At 48.0% G+C, this 20667-nt stretch overlaps 1 protein-coding gene across 1 annotated transcript in view; it reads right to left on the bottom strand.

The window, feature by feature from the left end:
• DNMT3B (DNA methyltransferase 3 beta) overlaps positions 1 to 13644 on the bottom strand; it is a 40672-nt gene extending 27028 nt beyond the window's left edge. Inside the window, exon 1 of the mRNA XM_036009703.1 lies at positions 13439 to 13644. The gene's annotated coding sequence lies outside the window, so the exon portion shown is untranslated. The remainder of the gene's footprint in view (positions 1 to 13438) is intronic.
• Positions 13645 to 20667: the final 7023 nt, after the last annotated feature.

Below are 20667 nucleotides of genomic sequence, written 5' to 3'. Positions count from 1 at the left end.
CTGGCTAGCTGACCTATGGCCAGCCCCGGTGAGAGCAAGCCGCCAGAATCCCAGGAAAACTGCTGGAGTGTGGTTCAAAGTAATAATTAATTTCCTGCATTTCACCCCAGGCCAAACCAGTGAGCTACACCAACGGGTGGCCTGGCGCAAGGTGGGAAGCTGGGCCACGAGGTGCAAGACACCAGGAGGTCCTTGGGAGCTCTCTGGAGGAGGTAGGGCTAGATGAGGTTTCTAATCAGGAGCTGGTATCAGGCCAGATGCTGCATCAAAGGGCATGACTTCTGTCTCATCTGGGAGACCCAGACTTCCCTCAGACAGCCTCTAACTGGGTCAATCAACCAGACAGGCCCAGGTGAGCCTGCAGCCCAGGGCCAGCAATGATTAACCACCTCAGGCCTGTGCTGCCATCCTGCCCGAGGGGCCGCCGGGCAGAGCACCTTCCCAAAATCAGATCTCAACATTCAGGGAAAAATCTGCCTCTAGAGCCACATGCGTGGGCCCTGGAGGAAGATTTGGGGGGGAAAACCAACCAGCTGTAAGTGTCACCAGCTTCCTGGGTGCCATGGGGTGAGCTGGGCAGGTAAAATACTCTTTCCAGTTGCATAATTCAACGTGACTTCATAGAATATCCTTCTCTGTAGTTCTTGTCCCTCTGGGTTTGTGATGCCATTGACTGACCGGGCTGCCTCACTGTCACAACAAACAACAGTGTGCAGAACCCGCACCCGCGACTGAAAGATGCCCAGCTCAGTTCCTCCACCCCATCCTCGTGCTACACAGGGACAAACAAAGCCAGCCCCCAGGCGTGTGTGGCTACTGTTCCCTCAGCCTCGAAGTCCTCCCATCTCCCTACCACTTGCCTCCTTATTACTCAGATTTCAAAAGCCACATCTCAAAAGCCAGGAAGGTTTCTCCCACAGGCCTCTGCTTCCCAGAGTAACAATCTGGCCCTCCTCAAGTAAATACACAAATCTTCTCAGATGATGATATGGTAATTCTTCCAGTGTTTACTAGATGCCAGGCACCCTTGTGTGCTTCCCTATATTAACTCCTTAAACGTGGTAATTTAATCCTTAAACGTGGTAAATACTATTATCCTTATTTTACAGATGGGCAAACTGAGGCAGATGGGTGAAGTAACATAATACACACTTGATCAATGTGACTCAAAGTGCTTGCGTCCAGGAAGTTAAGAACACACACATTTAACTAGGTGCTCTTGGCACAAGGAAGAAATTAGCACCAGGGATTGGTGTGAAAGGGTAGATACAAATCTCCCTCACTCCACCCCACCCCTCAGTCTGGCTCCTCGTGAGCCAAGGCTGGCGTTCCCCAGAATAATGTGGGCCCTCAGCACAAGCCAACTGCTTCGCCTACTGTGGTCACTTCCGGGCTGGAGGACACACTAGCTGGGTTCCCTCCCGAAGGAGGTGGCACCTTCCTATGGGACTTTTCCAGAGTGGCCGGCATACCAGACTTTGAGCTGCGCCTGCCACGCATTCTGCTGCTGCAGTCACAGTGCCCAGGTTCCTACTGTAAGCTAAAGGCAGCAAAAACTCTCTTCACTCGCACCTCGTCCTGAGGCAGGTCTTGTTATCCGTCTATTCAACAGGCTCAGATGACTAATTAAGTCACCCAACAAAGTGGCAGCACCGAAGACTCGTGCCCAGGAAGTCCAGGGCACGTACCTAACTAAGGGAGACAAGAATTATAAAGTTGTAACAATCCATCCTCCATCCCAGGGGCTACAGTTTTTTGGCTGAGGGACATGATATACCAACTGAGTGTTACCTTGACAGGAGGTGGTGATCTAACCTCCTGATGCAGGGTGAACTCTGACCTTTTCCCAGAGGCTGGGGTTTGGCACCTGATTGAGGGGTGGGCAGCAGGGCGAGGAGGGATCACTCTCAAGGTTCCCCCCACAAAGCCCTGCCTCATTAGTGAAGGGCGTTTGTGTTCAGACTGAACCAGGTCAGATGTGTCCAAATGCAATGTGGCAGACCGAAAAGTGAGTGGCACCCCCAATTAGACTCAGAAAAGTAGCCCTGGAACACCACCCCACCCCCACGCCATCCATAAAGCTCAGAAGTGATTCTGTTCATTTCCTCCAGGCTGGCACCAGCAACAGAGCTATTTCACAGCACCTTGTAAATGTTAATTGCATTAATTAAACTCACAATGTGGCAAGAGGGGTTGGCGGGTATGACCAGGAAGTAGTTGGGAGGGGGCCACTTGGGCATCTCTGGTCCCCGACCAGTCCCCGACCAGTCCCCGACCAGTCCCCCATGGCTTACTTAAGATATTTCCACCTCTCCTGTTTAAAAATGTCTTCCCTGCAGCCTGAGAGGGAAATCTAGACTTCAGAATCTCTTCCTTGGAGGGCACAAGTCTGTCTTAGCTGTTCCCACTGTCCAAGATTCCGAAAGAACACCTGGAAGAAGCAATTACTATGTACCTCACCAAAAACCAAGCTACTCTTATGATTGCCCCACTTTGCAGATGAGTAAACTGAAGCTCAGGGAAAGCAGGTCAGCAAACCCCCTGCCCAGGCTCACACAGCAATTAAATGATGGAGATTTAGGCTGAATCCAGGGGATGAATCTTGAAAACACCTCAAAAACAATGTGGTAACAATAGTTGTAAAAGTTAAGCCCAAGGAGGAACACCACCCAGGTACGTGGAGAGGCAGGGAGGCACCGAGCAGGGAGGAGGGCAAGTACAAAGGCAGAGAGGGGCCAGACATGGGCTGCCCACCTGGCTGGTAGCAGAGCACAAGGTCCTGGTTCATTGCCTTTGCCTGATAAGGAATCTCCACTAAATTCCAGAAAAGATCAGAGTCACGAGAAAGCAAAAGCCTTCAATGTTTTTCTCAAACCCCAGTTTTATCACCTGTAAAACTGGCATGACCCTGCCTAATTGATTCCCTGGGTGGTTAGTGCTAAGGGTCCCAAAGCAGATGACAAAACATGCGACGTGGAGATTACGCATTCTCCTTTGCCACTGTGCCCCTTTCCCAGCTGTGCCTCACACAAAGCAAAGCATCCCTTCATCCCCGACGATTCAGAAGGCGTCTGAGAATTGCTCAGTGCCTCCAGGTCGTTGGCTACATGCACCACTGACTTCATACAGTAAAACCTGGGCCTTGGCAAACTACCAGAATTATCAAAAGAATTGATCCCAGTAGGGGTTAAATTGGATAAGTACAAAATATTGGCTATACGAGGCTGTTCCTTGCAGCATTGCCCATAATAGCAAAATACTAACAAACACCTAAATGTTTGTCAGTGGGTTGGGATAAAGTTATGCACCGTTACCTTTTAGATAATTCACAGAAACAAAGATCTAAACAGATATGCCAACTTAAACTGGAGTTCATTGTCAAAATGTTTTACCCTATATAAACAAAACACAAGCAACCAGCCCCCTTCCCCTGCAGTTTTATTTGGGGAAACCCGCGGGAGGATGTTCAAATGCAGAGGGAAGCCCAGAGTGACTCAGAGAGTGATGAGTGGCGGCATAAGGAGCAGAGGATTCTGGGAGCTGCCATGCCCACTCCTGTGGCCATGTGTGCCCCTTGACAAAGACAGAAGTCAAGGAGCCCTCTGCCCTCTCCCAGGGAGGTAAGGGAGGAAAGGAGACCAGAGTTCTGGAAAGTGATCGCCTTGACTCTGCCCCTCACAGTGGGCCTGCTGCACCAGTTGCTACCACCAACGCCTTAACTCTCAACCCTCTATAAACCGAGGGTGAAGATACCAATTAAGCCTACCTATTGGCAATCGGACAGTATGATCTAAAATGCCAACTGTCCGTACCCTGTTACACAGGATTCCACTGCTAGAAACTGTCCCAACCCAAAGCTCCCACCATGACCTGCGTGCAAACATCGTCCCTGCTCTCCCATTTGTCCATGGCAGAAGCTGCAACAAATGACCGTCAAAAGGAGACCGGCCAAATTACACGCAGTAAACTGAGGACTACTACCGAGAGGTCAAGAAGGAGAAAATGATTGTTAGATGAAGCCATGTAAAGTGAAAAAAGTCTGTATGACAGTGCAATCTCATTTGTTAATTTGTTAGCATATGCATTAAGACATGTTCCTTCAGCATTATTTTTCTCTAACTGTAAAAAGTCTGATCTCCCAGGCAGGTACTTGCGGAAAAACTGACTACCACGTGCCCGTGTTACGTTCACAGTCAGAACGCAGACTCAGCCCCGGCTGGGTGGCCCAGTTAGTGAGAGCGTCGTCCCCCCACACCAAGATTGGGGGTTTGATTTCTGGTCAGGGCATGGTCAGGGCACACACAAGCAGCAACCAATGACTGCAAATAAGTGGAACAACAAATTGATGTCTCTGAAATCAATCAATAAAAATCCCCAATGAAAGAAAGCCAACTTTTAAAACACTGCTGTCCAAGAAAGCCTTTTTTTTTTAATCCTCACCTGAGGATAGGTTTATTGATTTTAGAAAAAGTGGAGGACAGAGAGAGACATATCAATTTGAGGGTTGCCTCCTGCACACACCCTGACGGGGAATAGAACCCACAACCTTTTGATGCACGGGACATGACTCTAACCAACTGAGCAACCCAGCCAGAGCCAAGAAACATTTCTTCCTTTGGAAATGGTCACTCAAGTTTAGTCAACCTCAAATTATTTGCACGTGGCAGAACACTCACTTTTCCCTACGAAGTAAGACACATACAATAACTATGTCCCAACCCCACCTCTTTTATAAAGTTCCCCTGCACACAGAACATATTTCTGGGCTCCCTTTCCTTTTGCTATTTATCCCTGGCCACCTGCTATATATGCCATCTTTCAAGTATAGCTTTGTAAGTGCTCATTCCTGCTACAGCAAGCCTGACGTCACTGAAAAGTTGTCAATTTTCTCCTTAAAGATCATAAACATCCTTGAGCTTGCGTTTTCTTATTTCTAGTTCCCTCTATTAGCTCCTAGACTTCTTTTCTATAGAGCTTAGCTCTGCATGCAAAAAAACTCAGATAGCATCTAGTTGTTTCAATATAGGGCTTACAGATTATCTATACCATAACAGAAAATAATTTCTTGTGTATTACTTTTCATTTTTATGATTTTCATTTTTGTAAAGATTTTATATATTATTTTTAAATATTTATATATTTTGCTCTGGCTGATGTGGCTCAATGGATTAAGCACCAGCCTGCAAACCAAAGGGTCACTGGTATGATTCCCAGTCTAGGGCACATGCCTGGGTTGCGGGCCAGGTCCCCAGTAGGGGACACATGAGAGGCAACTGCACATGGTATCTCTCCCTCTCTTTCTCCCTCCCTTTCCCATCTCTAAAATAAATAATAAAATATTTTTTTAAATTTATATATTTTGGGGGGGTTATTTACTTATTTTTAGAGAGGGAAAAGGAGGGAGAAAGAGAGAGAGAAACATCAATATGTGAAAGCTACATTGACCGGTTGCCTCTTGCACGCCCCCAACTGGGGACCCGGCCTGCAGCTCAGGTATGTTCCCTGACCAGGAATCGAACTGGTGACCCTTTGGTTCACACGCCAGTGTTCAATCTACTAAGCCACACCAGCCAGGGCTATTATTTATTTTTTTAAAAAGACAATGTTTCACACTACAAAAGAAAACAAAAAGAAGTTGGAGGTAGGGGGAATGGGTGAAGGCGGTCACAAGGTACAAACCTCCAGCTATAAAATAAAATAAGTCCTGGGGACATAATTACACAGCATGGTAACTAACCATAGTTAAAACAATATTGTATACTTGGAAGTTGCTAAGACTGTAGATCTTAAAAGTTGTCATCACAAGAAAAAAAACTGTAACTATGTGAGGTTCAAGTAAAGGGAAATCGGTAGGGTTCCAGGTCTGCCCATCTCAGCACTATGGTGCGGCAGGCCGGCAGAGAGGGAGCACCTTAACCCAGCACAGCCGTGCACCCTGCCAGTTCTGTGGGGTCACGACAAGTGGAGACAAAAGTCTCAAAGAAACTTAACAGCACTTTGACCCTGGCTGGGTAGCTCAACTGGTTAGAGAATTGTCCTGATACACCAGGGTTGTGGATTCACTCCCCGGTCAGGACACATTCAAGAATCAACCAAAAAGCCCTGGCTGGCATAGCTCATTGGGTTGAGCACAGACTGTGAACCAAAGTGTCTCAGGTTTAATTCCCAGTCGGCGTATATGCCTGGGTTGCAGGCCATGACCCCTAGCAACCGCACATTGATGTTTCTCTCTCTCTCCCTATCTCCCTCCCTTCCCTCTCTAAAAGTAAATAAATAAAACCTTTTAAAAAAAAGATTCAGTAGAAAAATCATAAAAAAAAAGAATCAACCAAAAAATGCATTAGTAAGTGGATTAACAACTTGGTATTTCTCTCAAATCAGTAAGTTTTTTTTTAAGATTTTATTTATTCATTTTAGAGAGGGGGGGAGAGAGAGAGAGAGAGAGAGAGAGAGAGAGAGAGGGAGAGAGAGAGAGAGAAACATCAATGTGCGGTTGCTGGGGGTTATGGCCTGCAACCCTGGAATGTACCCTGGCTGGGAAGCGAACCTGGGACACTTTGGTTCCCAGCCCGCGCTCAATCCACTGAGCTACGCCAGCCAGGGCTCAAATCAATAAGTTTTTTAAAGATAAATTTAACAGCATTTCAATCCAGATTCCACTCCTTACTGGGTGTGTGGCCTTAGGTAATGGTGAGAATCATATTTAATATTGAGCAGTTACTCTGTGCTGGGCTTGTAGCTCAACACATAACATCCTAGGACAGTTCAAGACACTGGGAAAGGCTACTCTTACCCATTCATCAGATAGGAGTTCCTGCTATGCTTCAGGAACGTGCAAGAATAAAGGGCAGACAAAGCCCAGACACAGCCCGTCCTCGTGCAGCTGCCAGTGGGGTTGGAGAGGGAGGTCAGGAGAAGCTGGGGGAAAGCTAAGATAATAGCAACAAGGTTGGTTCACCCCCCCAATCTACACTGCTCTTACGCTACTGATACCCTTTTGCCAAGAGCTCAAGAAGACAAGATTCTGCCCACACCTCTGTACACATTGGCTCAGAATTTTCTGAATTCCATCATCCAGTTGCACAGTCTCCTGTGTAACCCATAATAACCCAGAAAATCTGTCACCAGCACCTGCCTGTTCAGGCACCCAGCCTCATTCACACTCCATTTCTCACCACATCCCGGGGGAGCTGGTTTCCTTCCACTCACTCTCCGTGTCTCCTGTGGGTTCCATTGCTGCATGCAACTCGGGTAGAGCAATGCCTGCTCTTGCTGATTTAGCTAAGTCACAGCACTTAGCCAAGGAGCCAGGGTGTCAGGGGCCCAGCACTCTGCTGGCTTCTGAAAACACCAACCAAAAGGCATTATTCATTATTCCTTCTCCAGGAACTGGAGCCCAGGGGAAGCCTGGGTATCAGCCCCAGTGATGGCCCAAAGCATGTCCACTTGCAGTGAGAAGCATATGCAACTAGAAGCAAATGCTGCTTAGGAAGAGGCCCAATTCACCCCAGAAGGTGGGGCTGCAGGGAAGGATGAAAAGAAATAGTTAGGTGCCCCCCAGTCCTCTTTCTCAGCCTATTTTAGAGGCAACCAGTCCTCCACCAGCTTGCACAGAGGAGACTGCCGGAGGAGGAGGGGATGGGCTGAGAGTTCTCAAATTCCCCAGCGGCACCCTCTCCACCAGAGGGTCTGTACCTCCCAGGCAGGGTACTAGAAGATTCCTCTGCCCTGGGGAATAAGACAGACCCAATAGCAAAGAACTTCCTTCGGATTTTGGGAGACCAAAAGACAAGTTCAAATCATTATTTCACAAAGAAACCCTTCAGTTTTCAAGTCCCACAGACAATTTTGGTTCCTTTCAAATATGGAAGTTCAAAACTTAAATACTAAAAATGAAAACAGTGCCCCGAATGATGTTGCTCAGTGGTTTGGGTGTTGTCCTGCAAACCAAAAGCTCGCCAGTTCGAATCCCAGTCAGGGAACATGCCTGGGTTGCAAGCCAGGTCGCCCCGTTGGGGGGCACATGAGTGGCAACCCATGGATGTTTTTTCTTCCTTCCTTCCCCTTTCTCTAAAATAAATAAATAAATAATTTAAAAATAAATAAAATTAAAATTAAATAAAAACAGTAAAAAGTCAAAGCATAAAACAAAAGTTCAAATAGAGAGTTGGCAGCGGAGGCTGTATCACCCAGAAAACAGAACACTATGGACAAATGGTCACAGGGAATACTACCAGGCCAGGAGACTTGACATCTGATTCTAAGAGTTCTAGAATGAGAGCACAGGGGGAAAAACACAGAAGGGAAATGATGATCCAAGTAAATTTATTTCCTCGGCCTTGGGATGGGAGCCCCCCGCCAGGCTGGGCCCTCCCCTAACTGCACCCCTCCCGCACACCTGGTGAGCATCCACCTGCCCCATAAGGAAATTTCTTGGTTAAGAACCTTTTTCTTCAACGACAACTGTTTACCTGTCTCCTACCCATCCACTCTGTCATTTTTGGAAGTGCATTTCTAATTTCCTGTTCATAATGTTTGCAATGGCTACTGCTTTCCCACAAATTTCAGACTGTAAAAGACAATTTTCTAGAAAATTTAAGTTCGACTTTCGAAGTGCAAAACTAAAAAGCAGGGGAGCTGTGGGGAGGGGAGCAGGCGGGGGTTGATTGAGGGCAGAGGCCACAGACCACACTGAATGAATGAATGAATGAATGAGAAGGAAGGAAAGGAAGGAAGGAAGGAAGGAAGGAAGGAAGGAAGGAAGGAAGGAAGGAGAAACGAAGAAAAGGAAGAAAGAAAATCTCTGCAGATGAAGTGACTTAACCAACTTGATCAGGCAAACTAATCAAAGAACAAGAGCAGAAGCCAGTGACTGCAGATTCCGAAGAATCTCTTCCCACTGTTACCCAGAACGGTCCTCCATCTGCTTGTGGAGCCAGGCCCATGGTGACAGCAGTGCCCTCTAAACCTAAGATTTCACCTTTCCTCAGGATTCTGTCCTTTCCTGAGGTTCCTGTCCCTTTGCGTAGGTAGGGCTCCTAGTCTTGACTACGTTTTTCTATATTCCTAGAAGAAATCGAAGACTCAAATAAAAGTAAAGTAAGGGTAACCTTGGGACTGAGTTTACAGGTGATGATTAGTTTCTTCTTAACATCAGAAGAAGGTAAAGCTTATTTTCATTTGTATCACATACAGTGAATGTCATTTTTTAAAAAAGATTTCACTTACTTACTTTTAGAGAGACGGGAAAGGAGGGAGAGAGGGAAGGAAACATCGGTGTGAGAGATGTTAATTGGTTGCCTCTCGCACGCCCCCAACCGGGGGACCCAGGCAGCAACCCAGGCATGTGCCCTGACCAGGATTCAAACAGGGCGAGCTTCCGGTTTGAAGGCCGGCACTCAATCCACTGAGCCAATCCAGCCAGGGCTTTTTTTTTTTTTTTGAAATATTCAAATTCCCTACTACACAAAACAGTCTCCCAAGTCTTTGGTTATTCCCTGGAAAAAACGCGGGAATGCTAACCAGGACTGCATTTCTTTTAGTAAGTAAATCATAACCACTTTATCAACATTTGAATGCTTACTACGTAAACTGCAACATTTATTGAACCTTCCACATGCACATGTTTTAATCCGTAACAACTCAACTTATTTAAACTTCAACATCTGCCCTGACAGGTATGGCTCGGTTGGGCTTAGTCCCATAAAGTAGGTCGCCAGTTCAATTCCTGGGTTGCGGGTTCAGTCCCCAGTTCGATGTTTCTCTCCTCTTTCTCCCTCCCTTCCCCTCTCTCTACAAATAAAATAAAAATTTAAATTTAATTAAAAAAAAAACCTTCAGCCCTGGCTGGTGTGGCTCAGTGGACTGAGCACCAGCCTGTGAACCAATAGGTCACCTATTGGTAACCTATCAAGTCCCGATAAGAGCACATGACTGGGTCGCCCCAGGTGTGGGCGGACGAGAGGCAACAGATAAGAAGTTTTTCTCCCTGCCTTCCCTCTCTGTAAAAATAAATAAAAATCTTTTATAAAAAACCCCAAAACTTCAACATCCCCTGGGATTGGCCAACAATGAATGCATCCCTACTTTACAGGCTGAACCACTGAGGCTCAGGTAACCAGTGTATAAATGGAGCAAATAGAAATACATATTCACATTTGATTCCATAGCCCAAACCCCCTTTACGTCTATTGCCTCAAATGACATAACCCAACAAATAACAGAATTTTACAATATTCAGGGCCCCTCACCTAACTTAGCAACTAAGCCTTGTGAAGCAAAAAGGCCCCTGACTTCCAATTAGTCCTCCTGAGGACTGAGTAGGTGTGTCCTTGTACCCATTTCACAGAAGGGAACAAAAATTAAAAAAGGGGTGACAGTTCGGTTTATGGCTTTAAAGGAGCAGGATACAGCAAACCCAGATACAGGCCTCCTCTGCCATTTACCAGGCCACTTCCTCCAAGCTATGGCCGGCACATCTGAACACCTGCGCTGGGCTTTCTCCCAGCTGGAGTGCCTGGAGTGCCGAACTCTGCCCTGAGATAGTGGCAGATGTGATGTGAAAGCGTTCTGGAAAAAACCACTGAGGTGTGGAAGCAACTGGATATCCCAGAACCTCAGTTTCATCAGCTGCAAAACGGGCCCAGTGAGAACAGCCACCCCCCCCCCATAAGAGAAACAAGTCCATCCAGCACTTCACAAAGAGGGTAAACTGCAAGGAAAAGGAGGTATTCTGTATTCCTTGGCCCTAATCCACCAAGAAACTGAAAAAATCACTTCATTCTGAATTAGTGATTTTTAATGACTTGCTCAACACAAGGGCATGCCCGAGTTGAGGTCCCTGAGGTTCCGTACCTATCAAGGACTGGGGGAGGGGGCACTTGCCAAAGGGTAGGACCCAAGGATCCTCTCAGATGACATTGGAAAAGGTGCCTGAGCCTGGAGGCCAGACAGCTGGCATGAGAGCTGGTCTGAGACAAAGGATTCAATCTAAAGCTAAGTGTTCCTGGAAGACCTTGCCCAAACCCCACCATAGGAAGCAGGTCCCTCAGGCTGCAATAATGAGGGGCTACGGGACTCTTCTGGGTCATAGGCCCCACGTGGCAGGAGGAAGGGGAGAAAGGAAAGCACCCTCCCCCAACCTCACCTCCCTAGCTCCTCCCCTTAGCCCCCTGCAGCTCCCAGATGCTTCCCCCCACCTTCCAACATTTGCAAGGGGTGGGGAGTTATGCCTATGGCTTTAAGGAACAGGATGCAGCCAGCCCCAGACCTGGCCCCTTTGTCTCAGCCCTCTCCACCCCAAAGGGGAAAGGTACAGTATCTTGCTTAGCTCTGAAATTAAGGATTCAAGGTAGGCCCCAAGCTTGGGGGGGGGGGGAGGGTAAAAATGGCCCCTACCCATAAAAGAAAAACACAGCTTCTTTCAAAATGGGACAAAGGCACCTTTTTTTCTGCCAACTCCCAAATCAAGGACAATTATTTGGAAAAGTTTTCATAGCTGATAGGAACAGTACCTTGGTGCAGGAAGGCAGGCAAGAGGAGCCAGCAGGGGTGTGCCTCCCTTCATCCCCAACTCTTATTAACAGCTACTCTAAACAGAGGGGCTATTGGTTAATTAATACAGATGTCAACATTCACCACCTGCTATGTCAAGCACTATCCAGTTGAGTCCCCACCCCAGCCTAATGTGGTATATGTTAGGGGTCATCATACCCATTTGATATCTGAAGAACATTGAAGGTCAGAGGTCAAACTTCCATAAACTGGTTTCATTCTTACACAACCTGGGGTTGTTTGCATATTCCCATTTCACAGATGTAATAACTAAGACATAGAAAGCAATGGACTTACTGGGATAGATTTAAACACCATCCAAAGATTCGTGCATCCCCCTGAAGAGGGCAACCTGCTTAGCCCAGGTCCTAGCTAATGCCAAGAGTGGCCAACTTCTATTGAGGGATTACTGTGTGCCATTCCTATAAAATAGGCATCATCATCTCAACTCTGGAAAAAAATCAGGTCTGCACCTGGGGAGCTCAATGGCTTCCAGAAAAGAAGCAAGGCAGGCCTCCTGGAGGGCAGAGGCAGGTAAACCTCCTGGGCTCTTTAAGTGAGAGCCCCAGAAGGATTTGCCTCCCCAAAATAATTGCCACCAGTTGGCCAAAATCCACATCCAAAAATCAGGAGGTGGCTCAAAGTTTATATTCTCTTTAATTCTGTTTAATTCATGCAGTTCTTGGCTTGGGGTGGGGGAGTGGAGGTGGGGAAGCAGGTGGGGGAGGGGGAAGCCTCTCTCTGCCCAGGGTTGGGAAGGAGGCAGGCGGGAAGCACAAGGCCTTGGGCTGGGCGCGTAACTTCTGCAGCCTTTCCCAGCCACAGGTGAGTGACCCCAGGAGGAAAAAGCCGGGCCCAAGAGCAGGTCCTTGTTGCTAACTTGCTATGTCCACCCTCTGTGTTCCACTTTCTCGCCTGCGAAGTGGGACTCCACATCCACCCTCCCTCGCCAAACACACGGGCAAGGAAGCTGGTCTTCTAGGAGGTGGTGCTAACTAGCAGTTTTGAGGCCTCGACTTGCAAGTTTGGGAAGTGGGACCAGCCTCACCCCGGAAGAGGGGAAAAAAATGGAAAGTGAGCCCCAGGGCAGGTAGAGTGGCAGAGCGAGGAGACTCCGCCCTCGGGCCGGCTCCTCCCGGCCAGGTGTGCACTGCGAGAGCGAAGCTCCTCCGGAGGGCATCCCAGACAGCCCCGCTGCGCCTCGCCCTCGTTGGCTTATCTAGGGAGGACCCCGGGAGTCTGTCCCTCTGGCTTACGCCCCCGACCCGCGCACACCCCTCGACCCACCTGCTCGCCCGCACTCACGCCACTGTTTCTTTTCCATCCCTGGTAGTAAATAAAACTAAGTTCTCTCAGCTGAACTCGCAGGTCCAAGTCAGAAGGAACGGATGCCGGATGCCCACCTTCTTGGCAGAAGTCCCTCTTATATTCCGCCCCCCTCCCCAAGGAGGCTCCCTCTCAAGTCGAGGCCAGGTAAGTATACCCCCTCCCATGAGGTCCCCTTCTCTCCAGAGGGACACCTCCTCCCCTTGACTCTAGACCCCAGGAAGGACGCCCGGTCTCCCTCCCTAAGGGTGAACGTCTCTCCTCATCGTATTCTTGCAATACAAGAGTAGGCTTTCCACTTGAATCCCTGGAAGAAGACACATTCCCTCTCCCCCCTCCAACTGTATCCCTCTTGTCCCCTTCCCCCAATTAGGGTCAGGGGACCGACCTCACCTCCCCTAACATGCCCGGTCTCCAGCCGAATGGGAGCCGCCTCCCCAGGAGGTAGCCGGGACAGGGTCCCTTCTGCTCAGTCCCGGCCCCGTTCTGCTGTCCCCTCCCCCACCAGCCCCCGGAGTCCCGGGACGCGCGAGCTTCCCCCGGACCACCGGGTGCTCACCTGCCGAGAGCCTGACTCGAGCGCGGCTCCGCGGTTGAGCCGCGGGTCCGGACAGGCTGGCGCGAGGCCGGCGGGCGGCCGTGCAGAGCGCTCGGCTCGCGAATCTCCGGCGCCGATCGCCGAGCTGCGTTTACTTGGGCCACTTAACCCCCGCGCTGCCGGCCGGGCGCGGCCACTCCTTCGTCGGCCTGCCAGCGGGCCGGTAGCGTTGGTCGGGGACGCTCGGAGCGTCCACGCGGGCTGCGGCCGGGGGGCAGCTGCTGCGAGGAAGCAGCGCGGGCCGGACACGGCAGAAGTAGAGGGTGGGCAGGGGGCGGTGCTGAGTCCACTTGTAGCCCCGGCCCGGCATTCGCCCCGCCCCCGCCCTGAGGGCGCCCCCGCCGCAGCCACTCACAGCCCGGCCTCTGGCCGGGGGGAGCGAGGGGAGGGGGATGAGGGAAATTTGAAATCACTTCGGAGCCTCCCCTCCGCCCCTCCTCCACAGGCCCCGCCTCTCGTCCCAGGGCCTGTTAAATCACCCACCGGGATACCAAGACTTAGTGAGGAGAGCTCGCAGACGTCTGCTGCTAGTGGAGACCCACTCTGGGGCCCCTCTTCTCTGACCCTCGATCCCGGACACATGCCCACCTCTCTGGAGGTAGTGGCCCAGAGGGGGGAAGCGTTCCCACTGGAGTCACACAGCAGCCAAGTCTCCCCTTTACCTCCACCCCCAGCTGCAGTATCACCTGGGCTCTACCGTGCTTCTGCCGGTCAGCTGCCCGGCTCTGGACCCTCAGACTAGCCCTTCCTTCCACCGCGGTCAGCCTTTGTCAGTCATCTAGAGGGGAAGGGAGGGAGAGCAGAGGAGGGAAAGGCAATCAGGTCCCTGGCTGCCTGGGTTCTTAGGTACTTATTGCATCGGGGCGGAAGGAGAAGCCCCATTCTGTTACCAGGCCTCAACTTCCTCTACCCTTAAAGGGGCACTGAACTATTGGAAAACCGCACTTCCTCCTAATATTTGTGATACCTGGTGTTTTATACTCATACATTAGTTTGTTTACCTGCTTATGTGTGTCTCCACGTATTAGACTGTGAAGGTCGGGTCTCAGTATGTCTTAGCGCACAGATGCCAACAAATATGTGTTGAATGAATGAAAGAACAAATGAATGATGACATGATGGCCTTCAAGCCCCTGTAGCTGGCTCCTGCCTGCCTTTCCCGGCATCTCCCTACTCTTTCCCCTCCTCCCTCACATCACTGTAACCTCGCATCTCTTTGCTGTTCCTCTAACACATTAAGCACGTTCCTGGACATTTTTTGCCCAGATCTTTTCATGGCCAGCTTCTCACCATTCAGTTCTCTCCCCAAAGGTCACCTTCTGGAGAGACTTTTCCTGACCACCCCTCCTCAACTCTACCCTTTCTATCATTCCTATTTCACTGTCTTTGTGGCACGTATAGCTCTTCAAATCATTTTGCATTATTCTTTACATACACCTTTGTTTTCTTTTTTTTCTTGGTATGTACACACACAATCAACTATTTCACGAGGGAGGGCAGAAAACACCTGTCTATCGTGTTCAAGCTGTATTTCCAGTGCCTGCAGGAGGAGTTCCATACAAGTTTGATGAGTGAATGAGTGAGCACAGGTTTCCTGCCTCCTGGGCTCCTGCTCTCCGAGTAAAGCCACAATTTTCTCCCTTCATCTCTTACCAGGTATTTGCAAATGAGTAAATGTCAAATTCTCTGGAAGCTGCAAACATTTCTAAACTTACTTGTTTTTGTTCAACCTAGGAACCTGGAGAAAGGCTAAGGAGATACGGAAGTGAAATGCGCTCAGCAACCCTTGGAGACTCATGGAATGAGCAGCAGGAACTCCTTGGCCTCTGGCACAAACATCGAAAATGGGCTTCCTATCAGTTTGGTGCAGGGAGAAGAGGTATGTCTTTAGAGGGGGAAAAAAAAACATATGAGTTAGTGGGCCTGTGGGAGGGCTGCTGGGCCTCTTTTTTCTTATCATAAGCCAAGACCTGTTATATGGCAAAGAATGTTTCTGCGCCACCAAGGAATGCCTGGAAGGCCTAGTTAAGATACCAAAAGATTGGGTTTACTGTGACACAGAAGACATTTCTGTGGACAGTAGACCACCTAACTCCAAGAAGAAAAAAGAGAGGGTCTAAATACCTAAGTTGTCTCAGTCCTATTATTGGGAAAGGGCGTTGAATGCCAGGGAAACTGGGAAAGAAAAATTAGCATGTTGTCTCCCCAGGGCACAGAATTTTATAATTTGAAAAAAAAAAAAAAATGTTAGTCATATTCACACCTCATTTGAGCTTCACAGGCACTCCAGGAGGAGTAAGGGCAAGGAGAGTTAGGGTCCCATTTCATAGGAGGGGACTGAGTCCACAGAACAGAGGGATTTGTGCAAAGCAAGTCAGCCATGCAGCCTATCTTGACTGAGTGCCTGCTGTGTGGCATGCACCCAACTATAAATTCTGACAGGGAGGCCCAAGGCTTACAGGCTGGTTGGGAAGTGTCACACAATAAATATAAACAAATAAGACAATGTCAGATATGGATAAATCTGGCAAGAAGATAAAATGGAGACTGGAGTGATTCAGCCTGACCCAGGTCAGGATCCAGCTTGGCACGTGGGAAGGACAGCCTGGAGGCCAGTGTGGCCAGAGTAGAGGGACTGAGGAGGGGAGAAGCAACTGCAAGAGGTGGGGGCGCAGATCTTGCGGGGTCTAGTAAGCTTTGGCGACTTTGGGCTTTTGATGTCACCATTTAAACCATGATCTGACTCAGATATTTAAAACTGACCCAAGTAGGGAGGTGGATGGGGAGGAGGCTGGTACAGGATCTGGAAGACTGAGGACAGTTCAGGGGAGATTGAAAAAAATGACTGGATTTGGGGTAGATAGTGGAGATTGTATCAAGTGGTGCTGATGGCCCCAGAGGGTAAAGGGAGGAGTGGCTTTAAGGATGACTCCTGCTGTCAAAGGTGATTTAGCTTGAGTACCCAGGAGAAGGAAGGGGGAGTCATTGACTAAATAAGGAAGGCTCCTAGAATGTGGATTTGGAGGAGGGTTCAGTAGGTCTGATCTGGCCACGTAACTGTGAGTGTGGATCCACACTCACAGCGTACTGGGCTTTCCCCCAGGCCCCCTGCCTCTTTTTTAGTGTTCCTCACTGTCCAGGTGGTAGGACACGCCACACACACCTGTCACACCACACCCTCTCCCCTAGCATGCATTCTTACAGCGGCTGACCCCATGTCCTAAAGGGGACTTTTTATCAGACACTGTGGTTTGAATCCAATTTCTGAGGTCACATGAGTCTGATAAGTCACCTGGTCTCTCTGAGCCTTGGTTTCCTCAGCCACAGAAAGAGAATCATTCCCAGAATTGCTGCTGGGATGATTGAGTGAATTTAAATGAAAACATGGTAGTGGATTATCCAGTTGGGCAGATCAGGCTCTGGCCTCCATGGAAATAGTTTTATGAAAGATTTTGTTTTTCTGTAATTGAAAAAAAAAATTTAACCTGGCTGGCGTAGCTCAGTGGATTGAGTGCAGGCTGCAAACCAAAGTGTCGCAGGTTCGATTCCCAGTCAGGGTACATGCCTGGGTTGCAGGCCACAGCCCCCAGCAACCCCATATTGATGTTTCTCTCTCTCTTTCTCCCTCCCTTCCCTCTCTAAAAATAAATAAATAAAGTCTTTAAAAAACGGAAAGAAAGAAAGAATTGTCTTAGGTTCTTAAAAAAAATTTAAAGGAAAGATGTTTGCTTTTATTTCTACTACACCCCCTAAGATGTTGCTTCTTGGTGTTTAAAAGGACATAGATGTGTTACTACACACACACAAAGGCAGCAGAGAACATGGATAGTTAGAAGGAACTTCTGTTTCCAGGTTGATTTCAGATCTTCCTCTGGTTGCATGCAAGTGCAACAGGGTTTTCTTAAAAATTTGTTGCAACATCACGATCATTGTAATTGTGATGGAAATCCACATTTCTAAAGGGAAGGATAAAAATGCTGTCATTAAATGTCATTTATTTCATCACCCCCCCCCCAAAAAAAAAATAGGAGAATGTCCTTGCTCTTAGGAAATTAACACTGAAGTATTTGGGGGTAAAGGGACACAATATCACCAATTTGGCCTTAAATGGCTCAGGAACAATAAGATGCGTACATATGGGAGAGGGAGAACATAAAGTAAATGGGGGGAAACGTATATAAATGAAGAGTCTGGTTAAAAAGACATTCATGAGTTCCTTGTACTAATCTTAACAACTCTTCCAAAAATTAGAGATCACATTGAGTAAAAAGGTGCCCCTCCCTAAAATATTAGTGTTGAGATGTTTTTGTTTTCCTTATTTTGCTTTTTTAAGACACACCAGTATCACTTTATTCAGGAGATAATTAAATACAATACAGGGCCAACAGTGAAAACGAGCTGTACATAAAATTATATACATCGGCCACATTTTCCAAAAGAGATTCAGCCATTGTAGAAGAAAGAGCGACAAGGAGGGTGTCTAAATGACTGTAGTGTTTCAAGCAAGTGTCCCCACACTCTGGTGAAGACAGCCCCAGGGGGAGGTGGTCCCTTTAGCAGGAATAGGAGGAGGCGGTGCCAGTGCACAGGCCATGCCTGGACTTGTGAAACTCAGAGTGCCCAGCACTTGTTCTCAGGTGCCTGATTGCATTGGGTATACACTTTTACCAGCCTTCTTGATAATCAGTCAATACATTGATGGACGTACACCTATGTTGGGATTAAATATTATATTTGTGTTGGAATATACTGTCATGTTTACAGCTCTCAGAGCAGCTGTAGATTTTTTAAAAGATTTTATTTATTTATTTTTAGAGAGGGGGAGGGGAAGGAGAAAGAGAGGGAGAGAAACACCAATGTGCAGTCACCTTTCATGTGCCCCCCACTAAGGACCTGGCCTACAACCCAGGCATGAGCCCTGGACTGGAAACAGAACTGGTGACCCTGTGGTTCACAGGCCCATGTTCAACCCACGGAGCCACGCTAGCCAGGGCAGTATAGATTTTTAATAACACATTGAAAGTGCTTAGCACAATGCCTGATGCATAAAAGGTATCTCATATATGGTAGGTATTTTTATGAGCAAGTGACTTCATATCTCCGTGCCTCTATGTCTTCATTTGCGAAATGGAGGTAATAGCGCCTACTTCATAGGATTGTTGTGAGAATTATATGAGTTAATACATGTAAGGCATTTTGAACAGTTCCTGGTACTTGGAAAATACCATAAAAGTGCTGGTTAAATTAAAAATATATAGTGTTGCCCTGACTGGTGTGGCTCAGTGGATTGAGCACTGGCCTGACAACCAAAAGATTCACAAGTTCGATTCCCTGTCAGGGCACATGCCTGGGTTGTGGGCCTGGTCCCCTGTTGGGGACGTGTGAGAGGCAACTGATGGATGTACCTCTTGCACACTGATGTTTCTCTCCCTCTCTTTCTCCCTCTCTTCCCCTCCCTTAAAAGATAAATAAATAAAATCTTTAAAATATGTATAATAAAATATATAATATATAAAAGTATATGTATAAATATATACATTAAACACTCACACACACACACACACACACACACACACACATTGTTGTCAGTAAACATGCTCCTCTGCTCTCCTGGCTGCCCCAGCTTTTGGCAGGTTTGAGATGTGCACTCTCTCCCTGCCTCCCCAGCGTCGCATGACCCTGTGCCTCGGGCTCCCAGCTGCTAAAGCAAGCCCAGCTCACCTTTAGGTCTACAAGCTGTGTCTAGTAGCATTTTATGGCTGAGGAAACAGGCTCAGCCATGGGAGACTGCAGTTTGCCTGAAAGCTGCGGCAGATTGGAGGTAAAGCTGAGTCTAGATCCCCAGGTCCAGCACCAACAGCCCACCCCCACCCCCCACCTCCGCCCAGTGTGCTATGCTAAGGAGTTTGAGCCCCAGTCATCTCCCCATCTAATTGGAATAATAATAATCGAAATGCCTACTTCCCGGAATGACTGAGGGATTCACAGAGCCCAAGTGTGTGAAAAACCCTCATTGTAAAGTACTCAGTCTTCATCACAGTGTCATTAGAGCCCACGTTCATTTGCAAAGTAGGTTCCTCACCTTTCATTTTCAACAGGAATACCCAGACTTCTTTCTGGCCCCGCTGACCACTAGATGGAATTCTTTTCTGCCTTTTCCCCCCCACACATTTTATTTATTTATTTATTTTTAACCCTCACCCAAGGACATGCTTATTGATTTTAGAGAGAGTGGAAGGAAGAGTGAGGGACATCATTGTAAGAGAGATATATGGATTGGTTGCCTTGATGGGGAACCAAATGCAACTCCGGCATGTGCCCTGACCAGGAATCCAACCTGTGACCTTTCAGCTTACTGGATGATGCCCAACCAAATGAACCTCACTGGCCAGAGCTTGACTTATTGATGAGACAGGTGGGGATGGGGGGCATTGATTTGCTGTTCCAGTTATTTATACACTCATTGGTTGATTCCTGCACGTATCCTGACCTGGGATGGAACCCACAGCTTTGGGATACTGACACCATGCTCTGAAAAACTGGGCTACTCCACCAGGGCTCTTTTCTGCTTTTTTTAAATTCAAAAGTGAGCCATTAAAATATTTGCTTTCAATACTCCTGCCTCAACAAATACACAGAGTCTAGCCAGGTTTTATTTGTTAGTTATTATTGAAATATGTATTTAGTAGTAGCTATTGAAAGGATGATACCATGTGCCAGGTACCAAGGCTGAGTGTTTTACACATTATACATCGATTCCTAAGGCAGCCTAATGAAGTAGGAAGGAGGATTATTTTCATTTTACACGTGGGGAAACTTGGGCCCACAAGGGCAGAGTAATTGTCCAAAGTCATACTGCTAGTAAGTGTGCCCATTGCTGGGATTAAAAGTCAAGCTGTGGTCTTAACCATTTTGCTATCTTATAAAATGCTTAGCACTTTGCCTGGTAAGTGCTCATTAAATATTAGCTGTCGTTCGTATCATCATCACTGAATAGGAAGAGGTCCCTGTGTCAGAAACTGAGGCCCAGGAAGGAGCAATAGTTTGCCCAAGGTCACACAGCAAGTTCCCGGCAGGCAGGATTTTGGACCATAAGTCTTCCAAAATCCCAGAGCCCTTTGCTAACTGCACAGCCCCACCTGCTTTCCTTTGCTTGGCCCGGAAATCTGTCTCATCCTCTGAGCCAGGAA

Source organism: Phyllostomus discolor, chromosome 9 (genome assembly GCF_004126475.2).
Source record: "Phyllostomus discolor isolate MPI-MPIP mPhyDis1 chromosome 9, mPhyDis1.pri.v3, whole genome shotgun sequence".
NCBI classification, from domain to species: domain Eukaryota; kingdom Metazoa; phylum Chordata; class Mammalia; order Chiroptera; family Phyllostomidae; genus Phyllostomus; species Phyllostomus discolor.
This window is presented reverse-complemented; position numbering and strand designations above follow the sequence as displayed.